We start from the raw sequence: 16713 nt of genomic DNA, 5'->3' as shown, positions 1-16713 counted from the left end.
AGTTAGGAAATAAGTATCATTTACCTCTTCAGCCATAAATCCTTCTAAACGAGATGCTACAGCTACAGCGTAACGACGATTTAACGATTAGGTAGACTTCACAAAAGGCTACAAATTTTGCTACACGATCGTAATTTCCATGTAATCGTTATCCATTTATCGATCGAACAAACTTACAATTTTTACTTATTTCCACGAAAAGATTTGGAAATTTCGAAATTTCACGCGTATGAATATCTTGCTCCGCGATACAAACGTTGTAGATTTTTATCGATCGAACATTTGTGGTAATAAACGACTAATATTTAACATTTAATACTTAATGTTCAACGTTTAAATATTTAACATTTAATATGTTCGTTCCAACTACGAAATTTAGCTTATTATCGCCAATTAATTCTCCAAAACTCGGCGATTACAAAATTGTCGATCACAGTCCTCGATTTCGTAACTTCTGTTAATTGGCTCTCCTTTCCAACTTCTTCCTTTCTCCGAACGCTTAACCCTTTGCACTCCGAGTTTTATTTCAATTTTGTTACCACCAGTTCCCAACGCTTTTAAGTGTTTTATTTGAAATTTACTTTAACTAAAAGGTAAGACGATTTAAACAAATAAAGGAAGACAGAAATTCACTTAAGTACCAGTTTTATCCACACTGTTGTTGTATTTTCTAATTTTTAAGCGTATGATACATCTTGAAACAATTCCAGGATGCGATCCTGCTTTCCTTTCGCACGTTTCACAAAAAAAGGTGCGACTGAAAGAATGTCGAGTGGGACTCGACAAAGGAGCTCCTGAGATAAAATTCACACTCGACGTAGCAGTGCAAAGGGTTAAATAATCGTCACTCGTATTCGTGATTTACCGAATGTCCAGTTGGACAAATTGCAAAGTACAAATTAAATAATTAAAAAAAAAAATGAAATTCCAATTCGTTCTTTTCCTCGCGTCACTCGATCTTCCTCCGGTCTTACATTTCGTCCGTAAACATAAAAATGCACGAGATTTAAGAAGCGAAAGGCAAGCCCTCGAAGGTTCGTTCACACGAGTGACGACCGAAAACAATGATAAGAACGCGAACGATCTGGGCTAATCGGCGCTAAACGGTTCCCTGGAAGGATCCATTAAGGGGAACGCTGGACGACCGATCGCTTTAGTGGTTAATGCAACGCTTTCTTGCATTCAGCCGGATTAAGGCCACATCTGCGTAACTTTTAACCAGGTGACCAACGCTGATGAGGGTTAAGTACCCTTCAGGAAGGTCCATTAAGCCGGGTTTTCAGTTTCCACGGTAGCAACGTTGCTCTCTTGCGGTTCGCCGTCACGGCAATCGCAGTTATATACGGTGTCGTAAAAACAAAATTTAATCTTGATTTTTTTCCCCTACGGACTTGATGGCATAATTATCATGCCAGGCAATATTTCAACATTCTCGATATCTTCGTATCACGGCGGACGATATTTTGGAAATCTTCGAGCGAATGAGAGAACACGCGTTTATTAATATTTAACACCAAATAGAAATGCAATTTTGATAATTCTCCGTTCTATAATGTTCGCGCTAGCTATCATTAACGTCGTAGAAATATCCGCAGAGGAAGAAATTCGAAATTAGGTCGTCCGGAAAGTTTCTTTCGTTTTATAAGGAAATAATGGACGCGCGACATTTTTCGTTTTATACTATTTCGTTATATTTCTTATTTTTTACATTATATTTCTATCGAATTACGTATGATCCATCTTGTTCTATCAAAATAAAGATCACAACGCATCGTTGTAAAAGACGGGTCTGTAAAAGAAACACACTTTTCGGACAATCTAATATAAATAATTATACGCAAATTTACATAGCACTCTTCGTTCTTCGTATTCTCGATCTTTTTTACCACTACGTATATACATACCGCTTCTCCAATCGACGTTTTCCTACTAAATGCTGTTCTAAAAAAAAATTTTTTTTATTTGGAGGTAGCTTACAATCGATTCTCATTGAGAATTATAAGTAAATTATTCTGGCGTGGTACTATAACGTTAATAATAAGCGATTACCATATGTTCGATTCTAGCTGAATGTAAATTCTAAAAACGAAGACAAAACCGTTCCGTTATTCTTATTACAATACTAATATATACTCTTTATTATTCTGTTTCGTTTTTTGTTAGCCATGATCGATAATTATTTTGAAGACTCTTGTATACACACGAATATTCAAATACGCCTACCATATTGACCGTTCAAAAGAGAGTGCCACGGCTGAAATGGTAAGAGCTTTGAGAGCGAGTAGGTTAAAGTGTTAATGCCGTATGATTGCCGGCGAGGCTCCGGCCCGACGGGGAATAAGTAGCTTTCCTGCGTTAAACCGGCCGTGTAATCTACCGGGTGGTTAAAAAACAAGCCAGTACACTCGATTTTTTTTCAACTCGATATTTATTATTAATTTCGATGTTCGTTAAACGTTTCGTAGAGCTTGAATTCGAGTTCATGGAATTCGTCGGAACAAAGCGCTATTAACACTAGAATTGACGATGGTTGACACGAAGCTATTTCTACTAAAACCAATGAAAATGACTGGTCTTTAAAAAATATATAATAATAGAATATTTTTATATTTATTGACTTATTTTTGATTTATTATTGATATATTATTGATTTATTTGATTTACTTTCTTACAAAAGGAATTCCATGTTATGTAGGAAATTTTTGGTATTATCAGGGCTGGCGCAAGGCACGTTCAGCGCGTTTTGAGAGACTCCGCGGTCTACGAAAATTATCCAATTAAAAAACACCGATTTTGATTAACTTTTTACACAATGATGATACCATTAACAGATGCGAGACATTTTTTTAGTAGCGATGATTCAGTTTGAGGGAGTGAGGAAGTTCATGAAAGTTCAGTGTAACTCCCTAAAGTCGTCATATCCTGGAAACTACTTTAGATAAAAAAAATCCGGGCGCTTTCAGAGAAATGCACTTTTTAGAGAAATTAAACTGCATCAATAGTTTTTTGCAAAAGTCATACATGATTACAGATATTCTACTTTCATTGAATTTTTTATCCCCTTGGAAGCGAATTATGCATGCGAAAAAATATTGCTTGGATTTGTTTAAAAAGCTGCCTATAAAAAATATATAATATGTAACAGCATATAAATAAATAATTCCTCGTTGTAAAATTTAAGTGTAGCATTTCAATGTGTATTTAGGACCCGCAAAATTTTTGAACCCGCAAATAGTCACTCCGGCCCTTGGTATTATTAATCCATCTGGGACCATGATCCCTAAACGATGCATTTATAAAATTGTAGAACCAGTCGTTTTGACTGCTGTGGTATTTCTAGTGTTAGCATCTAGCGATCTAGCGATCGATCCGGAATTTTCCCGATAACTGATATCGTCATATCGAATGATACGCGGTAAAAATTTGAAAAACGTGTAGCGAGTTGTAGAAAACGAGGAAACTGGTTAATTGGGGTTCGATAAACAGATTACAGGACCCTTTTACGCTTCGACAAGTACTAGTCATTTTGACTGGTATTGGTATAAGTAGCATTAATACAAAATTATCTTCAGTTCGAATACATAAAGGGCAAAATAAAATTCATTATATAATTTTCGTTTAGTTATCGTTGCAAAAGTCATTACATCATTGCGGGAAAAAATATAACACGAAGTAAGAATTTTAAAATAAGATTGTAAAACCAGTCAATTTGACTGGCGTGGTAGTTTTAATGTTAAAAATCAAAATCCGAACAACATCGTGATCTTGATGTTTGTATATTCCAAAATATCTATACGTGCCATGAACACATAAATATCTACATGAACACAGTTTAGCAATGTAACTCACCTCTGAGAAAAACGAAGGAACACGAAATATAAGAAATGTCCAAGCAAGGATATTATTGTATTACTCGTGTTCTCAGTTTAGAAGTTAATTCGCGCTAATAGTTTCTAAAGAAAGTGTGAAATATTTTTACAGGCGTACACGCGAAGACTTCGTGATCTCGAGTTAAATTGCGAGACGCGATTTTCACTGACACACGCTCGTGTGAGTGATACGTGCGTTGCGCGCTCGAAGGTCCTGGCTTTCCAACAAGAGGACACGTCCATCCTGTCGCGAAACGACGACAGCGATTCGCATATTTCATCTTTCCAATGTCCTTCGAGTACACCGTGTAACGTCAATTTTTCTCTCACGAATCTAACCGATCTATCTAATCTGGAAATAAGAAAGAATTGTAAAGAGCAGTTTTATCACTTGCATCGATGAAAACAGGTGAAGGTGTAATTTCTTGGAACTAAAAACACACCTGGCCATTCCTTCGCTTCCTCAAATCAGATTCAGCTATAATCAAACGTACGATAATCATTTATTATTCGCGTTATAGTACCACGCCAGAATAATTTATTTATAATTCTCAATGAGAATTGATTGTAAAATATTTCCAAATAAAAAAAAAGAATCAAACAAAGATTATCATCTAATCGCTATAACGCGTTGCTCGCTGTCTTACTCGAACCATTCACAGGCTAAAGTCGATTTTTTCACACTTTTCGAAATTCTAATGTCAAAACACTCGATCGATGTTTACATAATTCTACTAATTTCCTCTACTTTTTGCCTTATCCAGTTAACCCAGTTAGCAAACGAGCGGCTCATTTTTCTCCTGAATTCCTGTTTGCCAGGTGCATAAGTTGCGAATGTTACGTCAACAGCATTATTTAGATAATTGAATTGACGCAGTGTACACGTCAGTAGCAACAAAACGGACAATAATTAGTAGCAGCTTGACAAAGATTGACTACTCTAAATCTACTGCGGACTACTCTAAACGATATTTAAAAAAAAACAACATCGTTATCAAACTGTATTGACCATGTTACTGACAAATTAGAATGTTGCATCCAGAAACTTACGTCATCCGGAACTACCGCGAGTTGAGCATCATCGTACACTGTATGGTTATTTTAGCTGCTTCAACCGTATGATACTACACGCCAATAGTGCACGTACTTCCACTCGTCTTTCTTCTGTAGCTCGCTTACTTAAACTCCAGCGAATACTCTCTCATCTTGTCCGTCTCGTTCTTCTTATCTTATTAGTTAGTAATTCTTGCCACTTAACTTTCTGTTTAAATAATTAGTTGTTCTTCGTCAATTATGTATCAACCAGAACCAGTTGTAGTTATTAAATTCCTGTTAATTATCGTAATTATCTTAATTATCTTAATTATACTCACTTTCTCGCGCATCGTTCCTATATTTTCTGTTACCATATGACTTTTACAATAAACAAATAAATCCACTAGAATATTATTCGTCGTAACGCCTCTTGTAAATCGCAACTTGTAAGCTACTAACTAGAGAAGCGTAGAGAACTAGTCGAATAGAAAGAAGGAAACATCGATAAGCAAAGCTGTGGAGGAGCAGAGTTTAACACGATGTCGCGCGCGTTTCACGGTCAACGTGCGTGCGGCCCCTGCCAGTCTAGGCGTCGGGACGCCCGGCGCCACGTCTGTACGCCCCTGCACCCTCGGCACCCGCGGAGCCTCGTAAATTCAGGAGCGGATCGCGTCGCTGTCTCCCCCGTTTCTCTCGCCTTATCGGTGTTCAGGGATCGTCAGCGATATAATTTCGCAGTTCTTTCGTCTTTATTTTACTTTTTCGTCAACGCCGCTTCGATCGCACTCTGCTGATAGCCGGCTAACTACTCGCGGGATTATTCTCGCAGCTTTCTCGGGTCTTTGAACTTCGCTCTCGGCGTATTCTCATCTTCTCAATTAAAACGTCCTATCTAGCGTCTATCTTCCTGGTTTTTCAAGATTGCGTGTCGAAATGTTTCTAGTTCCGCGTGCTTTGATTCTTTCATGTACAATTGCACGGTACGATGCTACGAAATAACCGACTGTTTCTTTTTAATCGAACGAAGAGAAACGAAGGGGTTAAATTGCTTCAGTTTCGAAACTGTAGATACGACGTTTGACGAATCGAAGAGACTGTTCTGCATATTGTACAGATAGGCCGTAGTTAAAGTTATTAAAAGTTTCTTTCGTTTTAAAAGGAAATAGTAGACGCACAATGTTAGTTTGTTAAATTATGCGCGAACATAATAATAGAAATGGATCATAGCTAATTGAATAAAATAATATAAAACAGAAATTGTTAAAACAGAAAGAAACTTTTCGGACAACCTAATATTATTATTATTAAATTATTTATCTTTCAAGATAAACGCAGCCTGATACGAAGCCTAATCACGTACTCGTTATCGATTCAATTTTACTCGATCAAACGTAGAATTTCCCTGTTTCTCGATCGAACGACGATTCAATTGGAAATCCTCGCTCCTCCACTTTCAACCACCAAAACACCTCCCCGGGTTCCCCTAAAGAGGAAAGCAATAACTTTATCCGAGTACACAAAGATACCTAAAGTTGCCGAGGAATCGTCACTGTCTCCGCAAAAATTCTCGTTGAAGAGGCGACTCGTTTGAAAACAAAAGCTTGGGGCGAGCAACCAAGGGGGTTCACCGCGATGAGTTGGGGTCGCTCGATTTCCGTACTCTCTCCGTCTTTGTCGTGCAGTGATTGAAAGATCGATAAAGTTTCGAGGGTTCCGCCGCGTTCTCCTTGCGACTTCGAACCCAGGATTACGAATCCTTAAGCCGGGTATTCAGCGAACGCGCGTTTCCGACAAACGCGAGCGTTTGCCAGATATTCGACGAGCGTCGGCGGTTCGAAATTTCTGTCTTGCTCATTCGCAAAAGTTCCTTCTCCTGTTATCTCCTCGATTCGGTTATTTTTCTATACCACGTTATATTTTTGAATTTTGTTTCAAAGCAATTTTTCAATCGCGCCGTACGAGTATCGTGCAGTGGGATCGCGTTAAATCGCAATAGCCGATAACACCGAATCGAGAGGATCGCGATAGTAGCGGATTGTGTCGAACGTCGATATGAACGAATTGGATCAAATGTACCGAATGGTAATATCAGCGAATCGACGAGTTTGGGATACCGCGTATATGGCAAAACTGTGTTTCGAGATATTCAACATTGAAATTTTCTTTCGTTTATCGAATCGCGATATTTATGAAAATTGCATTTTTTACGTAAAATAAAATAACACGGAGAAAGACGATTACTTTACTTGCAACGAGAAATGGCAATGTTTTAGAAGAATAATTTTACACGCACTGTTTCCATGTATCGCGTTTCCTCGTTACGTTACAACGATTATGTCACGTCGGAGACGCAAGAAATCACGAAATTGACGGATCACCGGTGAGAGGCTCGCGTCGCAGTTCGAACGTTTCACAAATAAGGTAAAGAATTGAAATTTAGATACATTTGGTAGTAAAATTTATTATACGAATCGAACAGAGTGACGATTCAGTGTGTTTTAACAGAGAAGAGTACATCGTTGAAATTTTTCTGCGAAACGTTTTTTCGTACCATTCGTGTTTGCCGAGATATTCGATTACGTTTGGTACAATGACATTGTGCGATTATGTTGTGATGTCATACCATTTTTCTTTTTTTTTAATTTTCGTAGATAACGATGCGTGAACTACATATTGCGATTCGGGACGATTCGCTGCAATTGGGTGCAATTTGGCGCGACTCGGTGCGATTTGGTGCGATTAGTTGCAATTGAGCGCAATTAGGCGCAATCCGGTGTAACTTAGCAATATTGCAATTCGATACAATTCATTGCAACTTGATGATATCGCGATTCGATGCAATTGATCAGCTCGTCCGATCACGGGCGTTTCACGAGATATTCCCCTTCTTCCGATTATCGCATTCTTCTAATCTAAAGACTTTAGTATACTTTGCTGTAAATTATCAACGTTGTAGTGCAATAATTCACTTAGGTTCGCGAGAAGATTAAACATTCCTCGAGAAACGCTCCTTTTCTATTTAATATTTCCCAAACCGCGAAAGAAGATATTTGTAATGTCAAAAAGAAATGTCAACGGTGAAATTTGTATCAATTTTCGTCCTGATACATTTCGATAAATATCGTTTATTTTTAAATCTTTCACGGTACCGATAATTTCGATGCGTAACGCTTTAGAAATTAATGGCGTAAAATCACGAAAAATTATTGAACGTTACGTTTTGATACAGAGAAACTGAATTTATAGATATTCCTTCCATTATCGATACAATTTGGCGTCAAACGAAGCTGCATTTTTCGTCATATCTGTTTTCCATTCAGTAGATATTTCAAAAATCTCTTATATCTGTTTTTATCGAATTATAGCCACTTAAACACGTGTTTAATTTTGTGATCTTTTTCTGAAACATGACATTGCGTATACGCAATTCTTGCAATCGCGCGTCGTAATTGTCACAGAGCCATAAATTTTTTTTTTTTATTTGGTAGACTTTTTACAATCAATTCTCATTGAGAATTATAAGTAAATTATTTTAGCGTGGTACTCTAACGTGAATAATAAATGATTATCGTATGTTTGGTTCTAGCTGAATCTAATGCTTAAATCTAAAGAGTAATGTCTTTTTAGCATGCGGATCTGATCCGTCGTGTCAATTAATTGAGTAACTAGTGGGTAACTAGTAACTAGATAATATCCATCGAGACAACGATCTACAGTGAGATCCGTTATAACGAGACGTGATAAAGTGCGCGCGTACCGAACGAAAATTCAAAGTCGATTTTCTCGAAAACAAAGCCTCAAACGAAAAATTTTTATTCTATATTTTCGACTTCTTTTTTCGCGTAGAATCACCCCCTTTCCGCTTGTACCACCAGTTACCAAACATCCTGTGTATATGTATCGCGTACACACAGATGCACATGTACGCGTATATGCATCTCCACCGAAGTAAATTCACATTGGCGAACCTTAACGGACGTTAGCAAACGTCGATGGATAGCCAGCTTTATTTCGACAGATACAGGGGGACATTTATTCCATGGCCTCCCCTTTAGTTCGCCCTATGGTGTTCGCGGGGGGTCAACGAAAGAATCGGCTCGACAGCGTGAACGACGATGAAAGTTTCAACCCTCGCCATCGCACGCGACGATATCACTTTTATTCCAAGTGTGTCGACGATAAATTAGCGAGTCCGATAGGGACGGAAGAAAGGGCGTGTGTGTTTGGAAACAGGAGTTTCAGGGGTAGAAAGTGGTGGAGATTGTTTTTGTAGGTTTTTGTGGGAGGGAATGAGTTTGCGAAAGGGTGTCGAGATGGTTGACGATCGAAGTGGGCGATTTCGGTTCTCTTACGTTTTCTATTCTACGCTTTTCAAACGTCCATGGAAAATGAGAAAAATTCTTTTAAGAGGAGAGGTTCTGCGACTTTGTAAATTTTAGATTCCTTTCACATTTACGAAATATATTCGCACGCACGATGTTCGCAATTTCGTTCAATTTTCGCTTAAAAATTTAGAAATAATAGACGTAACTTTGCTTCGAGAAAAACTCCGATTTAATTTGCGACAGGCCTATATTTGATATGTATCAGATTGCTGTCTCTATCATTAAATAATTATCGTCGATGATCTTCGTATCTAAAACATTTCTGCTGTCTTGGTCGTCGAATAAAAAGTCATAAACAATAACGACTGTGATAAAGAAACGAATAACAAAAGCAGCGAAACATTAGGTTGCCCGGAAAATGTCCTTTCGCAAACGTGTTTTTTAAAACGGTGCACCTTCGTACAAACGTGAAAGCAAGTCTGCGAAACGTCGCGGTGTTTATCTCAACAGAACAAAATCGATCGTACGTGATTCGACGAAATAATATAAAACAAAGAGCCCTGTGCGTCTATTATTTCCTGATAAAACGAAAGAAACTTTCCGCTCAACCTAATACTAAAATGAAATATCTTTACGTGCTTCCAAGATATCGATCGACAAATCTTCCTGATCAAACATCTCGAAAATTAAAATTGCTCGATTTTCATAAAAAGCGGAGACCTTCCAGCGTCAACTTAATTTCCTCCCGTGCGATACTTCCGCTCTTTTTTTTTCTTTTCCTTTTTCTTTTTGTTCCTCTCTTATCTTGTCCCGGCGCGACAAACTCTTCGAAGCGTGGAGAAACCCGAAAGGGATAAAAAACAGGTCTCGTATGTCAGCGGATTAACCGAAAGGTGGTTGTCAGACTGCGAACGAAGGGAGGCTAGTCTTGCAGGCGCCGTCTGGACTTTCACCCCCTCCGAAACACGAGCACGTACACGAGCGTGGTAAAAGGCGCGAAGCGGACGACGTTGCGCCGGTAAGCTCGATTTAAGCTCGCTCTGCTTGTACGAGCGTGTCACCCTCGCAGGAACACCGGTTGTAAATGGAAATCGAATGGAAATTACGCTGGTAAGTCGCAACGGGTGTGTCTTCCCTTCTTCCCATTTGGCTATGTAAAATGGGGTACAAAATATTTCCTCGTTCTTCTTTTTAGAGGATAAAGAAAATTTTAGAAATTTTGAAAGCGAAAGTCTTTATCGTCTCACCTGTATCAGCGACGAAACACGTAAGCTTCAAATTACCGATAGATGTGTCTCTACTTTTGTAAATTCGACGTTGGTATTTCTGGAAAAATCGGCTTTCTATTTTCAATCTTAATCATCGAGGATAATAATATACGCAAGTTGAGTAAAATAGTAGCAGAGATGCGAGGAAATTCTGCGAAACGGATAAAGGCAGAGGCGTTGAAAAGAAAGAAAGCGAAGCGGAGCAAAGTGTCAACAACGTTAGGAAACTTCGATTCTACCGAAATAACTGTGCCATTGGTGAGAAAGAAAGTTCTTGTTCAACCTGCTTATACCATGCGAATATATTTTGCCAATTTGAAAAACTTTCGATCTAATCACGGAGAAACAGTCTAAATCACGTATCCAGGAAGAGGTGGCATAAATAAAACTGTCGCATAAATCAGGCGTGTTTCGAAAACACGTCTGCGAAGAGAGAACGAATTGATCCGGCAATATTTTCGTTGTCGCCGTGATCCGGCGAACTTGCACGCTTTTAGATTTATTTCGCGAGCCGTGATTCACTTGGCGCCGCCGAACGTTCCATTCTTATCTCATTTTCGTCACTTCCCTTCCTTTTATCCGTCCTTTTCCTGCCGCTTCGTTCGAATTCCTCTCGGTATCCAGGCCTCGCGAATCGTTATCGGCCGATGTCTCTTTCATCCGGACGAGAGGAGGTTGATAAATCCGTCGCAGAAGCGAGAGACGCCGACTGTTTGCGTTACAAACTGATTCTTACGTGATCTGTCGTTTATCGTACACGCGTAATGCAGGTAACGCGTGCGTAACATTTTGAAACGGAAAAGCGATGAATTACGTCGGTAAAGATGAACGTCGAACGGAAACGTTGGAAATAGAAACGACTTCTGTTGCAAATTAAAGAGGATTAAGAAGATAAAGAGGAAACGGATAGTAGATGAGCGAGCCTCTAATCTGCGATAACGTTAGAACCAGTTTGTCTTTCGATGTACAACTGGGATGGTGGGCAGCAGGAAGTTGCTGAAAGCTCGCCACGGTGCCGTTGTTTTTATTGGCGATCGACCGATAAACATTTACATCTACTGCCGAGGAAAACAGCCTGACGTCCCATTTGCCGAAACCCCAGAACACCAACTTCATCGTGTTCGTGTATATCGGAAGTTTGAAAAACACCAAGTCAATTTAAAAAAGTACGAAGCCGATGCTTCGCTTTTATATTACACTCTCTTCTCGTAGAAGAGAAAATAAGAGAGGCTGAATTTTATGGATGGAGTTCTTAGAAGAGGCGATTCGACCAAGAAAGTATAGAAGAAATACGAAAGAAAGAGGAAAAATATCCTCGTATCAAAAAGATCGTCCGCGTATTATACGTATTTTTTTCGCTTTTAGATCTCCTACGATCGCGTAAATATCCGCGATATTTAGAAGATTTCTGGCGATGAAAAAGGAAACTTTGTATCGAAAGGCAAAGGGTTTGGAGAGTGCGATTGGTCCGACCAGGGGATCCTGGTCGGCTGTCATTTAATTGACAGCTCTTGTACATTGAAATTTTTCGTAGCTAGGCTCCGTTATTTTCGGCGCATTCTACAAGTTGGCCTATTGGTTCATTGGCAACTGTCCAAATGGGATAAGCCCTGACGTATCCTACGTGAAAGCAATTTCATCCATGTGTACATTTCATGCTCGTACCGGCCACGCGGGATACGTATGTTACACCCTGTAAATTGTACGGATATAATTCAAATTGTTACCAAATATCACGTCGGTCTCATCCCGTGTACGATGATAATTCAGTTGAAAGTTTGGAAAGTTGGTGAAAAATATCCGACCAACGTTTCTCGCGTGTTCTTACTCTTTTTTAATCGTTTTCTTTTTGGCAAGTAATTTGATAAATACCAGCGCATAAAAATGTTGAACCGTTCGAAAAGTAGGTAAGCGATATATACAGTGTTCCTTTCGATGATTGTTCTTCCGAGAAATCTTTTACTCTTTCCAGGAATAAATTCTTGTGCGTAGATTTTATTTGAATTTGTTTTCTCTCAGAGTACTCGCACAATTAAAAGAATGTTATAAAACCTAGAACGATCGGGATTCGACGCTTTTTACCTGCTTCTAATCGATACACGAGATCGAACGTTGCCTTCGTGAGAAGAGTAGCTTTACGATCAAGCAATCTCCTTGTTCTCTTTAATTTCGCTTTTAATCTTCAACCGCAATCGTAACTCGCCGCTCCGTTCCGTCGTGTCTTTCTTCGAACTTCGATCTTGAATCTTTCGATCGTCGAACGCGTTAAAAATTGTTGGAACTCGTACGAATGCGCGTAAATATAGAGAGCGAGACACTCGACATTATCATCTCGATTTAGGTCGATGTTATTACGTTAATGGACTCGTATATTTCTCGCTATATCGCTCGATGCAACTTGTCATTGCTCGTAGCTTTTATCCTTTTCGCTAGAAATATTTCTTCGTTCAGAAATTAATCTCAGCTGCCTGGTCGACGAGAGCGGACCTCCAGGACAACGGACGATCCGTCGCATGGAAACTCAGCGAATTTCTTTTTCCCTTTTGAGCGTGAAGCGAAACGAAACAAAGTTTCAAACGGAGAAACGGCTGATCCTATTAATAGTGCCAGGGCTGGGAATAAAAAGGCAAGAGCGGCGTAGGTGGGCGTGAGAACGCGTGGGCGTTCGAAGGTCCTGCGACGTGTTGGAAACGCGGCTGAACCACGATGGATACGTTGAAATTCGCGCGTTTCGGAACGTTGTCGCGCCTCACGGTCAGCCAACCTTCTTTGCATCTTCTTTGCCTTGCGCAATCCTTCGATCCTTGACGAATCCTCGATGATCAACGATCTCGCCCGAGCGTGCACTTTTTGACTCGAGCTCCTCTTCGTAGTCCAAGCGTCTACTACTTTACATAACGATCAAGCCACGCCAACGAACGCACGCGTCATGAAGATTTATGGCCGATTTATGTAATTCCATTGTTCGATAATTTTGGCATCGTCGAAGGAGAAATTGAGGAAGGTAAAGTCTGTTTTGCATGGAAGAATGGCGCATTGTTCCCTTCAAGGATCAACTTCGTTTCAACCAGGTGGACGATGACTAGACCACATGGAGATGGAAATTTGGGAAATTGGGAAATTACGATTTGGTATAAAACAGGAGACTTATGGTTTGTAATTTTTCAGACAAAACGAACAGAGAAGCTTCGACGTTGACATTAGGTTTACGGGACCCGTCAATTCGACGGATTTCAAAGTTCGAAATGAAATATCCTAAAAACCGAATTTAACCATTTTGTATAGTAAATTAATCATTTCTAAAGAATTTATACACACAATTTGTTTCTCCTAGGCTGTCTAATTTTTGAAATCTCTATGTAGTATACTTATCTTTACAGAAACCCGTCAAATTGACTAGTTGATTTCATTAAAAAATTCAGTATATTTGTACAAAATGTGCTGAATAAATATGATTATCCTATACCGTTAATATTATTCTTATCATTTTCGTGATAATTTAAAAAAAAAAAGACTTTTTACTTATGAAGAATTTATTTAAACCTGCCTAAGCCTAATATTGTTCGATTCAGACTAAATTTGAATAAATCGATGTTTTTAAAGAAAATGCGTATTTTCGTTTGCCCGGCAATTTAACGGGTGGTCGTAGAAATAGGTATATAAGAAACGGCCGTAAACCTGGTGTTAAAAATCATCGAATATTAAAATCGCAGAGTCGTGTACGTTGGCGTGTGGCAATCAGCGAAACGTTCGTTAAATAATAGAATTTATACTCGCGCGTATACATTGTTGGTCGGAAAGTTGACGCAAGGACTAATTGATCGATTGCCAGGAATCTACGGATATTCAAAGAAACAGGTGGAAAATAATCAAAGAGAATAATGAATATCTATCAGGCTTACGATTTACGTCATAGCAAGGTATAGAGCGTTCGAGCGTACCTTAATCTTAATCACCATGAAGATATTTAAATACAATAGACGTTGTCTTTTATTTTCAAGCGCAACGAAAGCAACGTTAAAAGGTAATTTAAACATTTCCTTGAAATAACCACCGTTCGCTGCATACCTATAATTTTATCGATCAGCGAGGTGAAAAACGAGCTTTTATATCTTCTGGCCGCGGTATGTTGATACACGGTGTTTTATTCGATCTGGCAGGGGCGTACGCGAAATTTGGCAAGCGCCGTGGATATTTGCGCGCAACACGAAACAAAGATCGTCGTGTCCACAATGTAGTACGCGTGCGTGCAATAATTTTACGGAATCGCCGTGTATACGCTGTCTAGCGGCATAAAGATATAAATATATTAACGACGCTTGAAAGATCTCGAACGCGGCCACGTAAACGGATATAATGAAACTACGAGGAATTTAGAAATGTTAGCGATTTATTCGAGAGTTTAGAAATGTTGGTAATTTAAAATTTGGAAATTCGAAGAATCGCGGACTTTGCGCGAAGAATCGGGCATTTCGATGTACAACAGTCCGGAAACTGGAGAATTCAAGAATTTAGAGATTCGGGCATTCGAGAATTTTGGGATTCCCACGAAAAGCAATGCCATCGCGTCTAAGAAACTAATGATCCCGCGATATACCGCGAAACGAAACGGGCAACTTTCAAATTTTCAACGTCGCTGTTTACGCGTTAGATGCGATTCAAACTTCCTCCATCAATCACGTAAAATGTTATATTCGTGATCAACTTCGAGAATTTCACGATTTAAGTGGTATGCAAATCTGCAGCCAGTATACGTTTAAATGCTAACTCAAACAGATTACCCTGCTGCTATTTCAAAGTGCGATATCTTCCTGTGGACCATCCTTATCGCGATATGGTTCTAGGTCCGCAGAGAAATCGAGCTTGCGCGAGTCTAATTCCACCCAGCGCAACGGTTGTTCACAGCGTGCACATGCAGCGACCACGTGCACCGCCTTGCCGCAAGCAGCCTGACCACCTGCGGCCCGAAGATCTTAGTCGCGAAAAGCGCGAATCGCGTTTCCAACCGAACCGGATCGCTTGCTCGGGTTCCAAAGAAAACAGACTACGGTCTGTGCCAACCGGAGACGTTGCGGATAGAGACCGCGAATAGAGAGAGATCTCCACGTTTAGATCTTCGAGTAACCTTCCCCTCGACTTTGCCTTTCTACCCGCAGCCTTTGCTTCCAAATTCTTTTTCCTCTTTTGTCGCGTTTCCTTTTTGGTTGGCTTGATTTTTCGCTCGACGTTACCTCGCGCTCCTTTCTTTTATCGATTTCACGTTTGCTTCAAAGACCGTGTGCGTTCTTTTCTTTGTTCTTTCTTCGTTGTTTTCCTTTCCTTTTATCGATTTTGCGTTTGCTTCAAAGTCGACTTTCGCTCGTTTCTTCATTTCTTTTTTCTTTCTTCTCGTGTCTTTACTCCGAACGTACGCCTTTGCCTTTCTTTTTTACTCGTTTTACCTGTGTCTCGAAGTCGATTTACACGCGTTCCATGCTTTTCCTTGTTTTATTAGTCTTGCCTTTACCCGAAAATCGGTCGCCGCTCTTTTCCACCATTCCCTTTCTCTTTTATTCTCGCGTTGGATTTTGCGCGGCTTCTCTCTGTGTACGTTTTGGTTCGATGCGAGTGTAACGTTGGTAGTTTGTCAGGGAATCGGCGCTGATTTTTTCGAATTGTTCTTGGCTCTTTTGTACTCCATTGGCAGCTCGCCTTTGATTCCATCGTCAGTCTGTTTGCTTACTTTGCATTGATTTACCGTGGACGTTGATGGGTTAATTACTCGCTGATTGCACGACCGTACGTAGTGTAGATCGGTTTGTTTACGCTTGAGCGTGGTAAATAGCGTGAATTGGTTAGACCAGTGAATTTTAGCTGAACGAATAAACGAGAGAATTTTTACCAATTTATGCTCCGCCAAACATATTACGCTCGACCGTTCTCTCGCTATTTTTTCAAAAACAATATTTCTCGTATATTTCCATTCCATTACCCGGAATCCAATCCAATCGCGTATCCCATCTATTCAATTTTTCCTGCGATAAACTCCCGGTATATTCGTTTTTCCTCAATTTTTCTCAAGCGTTGCTTCCAAAATAACTTAAAATCCTCCTTCTACCCATCCGTCGTTCTACGAGCCGCTTTTAAAATCAACTTAATCCGATTCTTTCTCAGCGAACCTCGATCGCCTCGTTTTATTTTCCAACGTCTCTCCTCCATCATCCCCCTGTCCCGTGC

General features: G+C 39.7%; 1 long non-coding RNA gene across 1 annotated transcript; it reads right to left on the bottom strand.

The window, feature by feature from the left end:
- Positions 1-3687: 3687 nt before the first annotated feature.
- LOC110119553 lies at positions 3688-8428 on the bottom strand. Its single transcript, XR_002308018.2, has 4 exons — positions 5243-8428; positions 4920-5130; positions 4313-4347; positions 3688-4221 (listed from the first exon to the last, which is right to left on the bottom strand). It is a non-coding gene; the product is annotated as an uncharacterized LOC110119553 (long non-coding RNA).
- Between the last annotated feature and the right edge of the window lie 8285 nt (positions 8429-16713).

The sequence above is a fragment of the Bombus terrestris genome, chromosome 9 (genome assembly GCF_910591885.1).
Source record: "Bombus terrestris chromosome 9, iyBomTerr1.2, whole genome shotgun sequence".
Lineage (NCBI taxonomy): Eukaryota > Metazoa > Arthropoda > Insecta > Hymenoptera > Apidae > Bombus > Bombus terrestris.
Note: the sequence above shows the minus strand (reverse complement) of the source record. Positions and strands in the feature narration are given on the sequence as shown.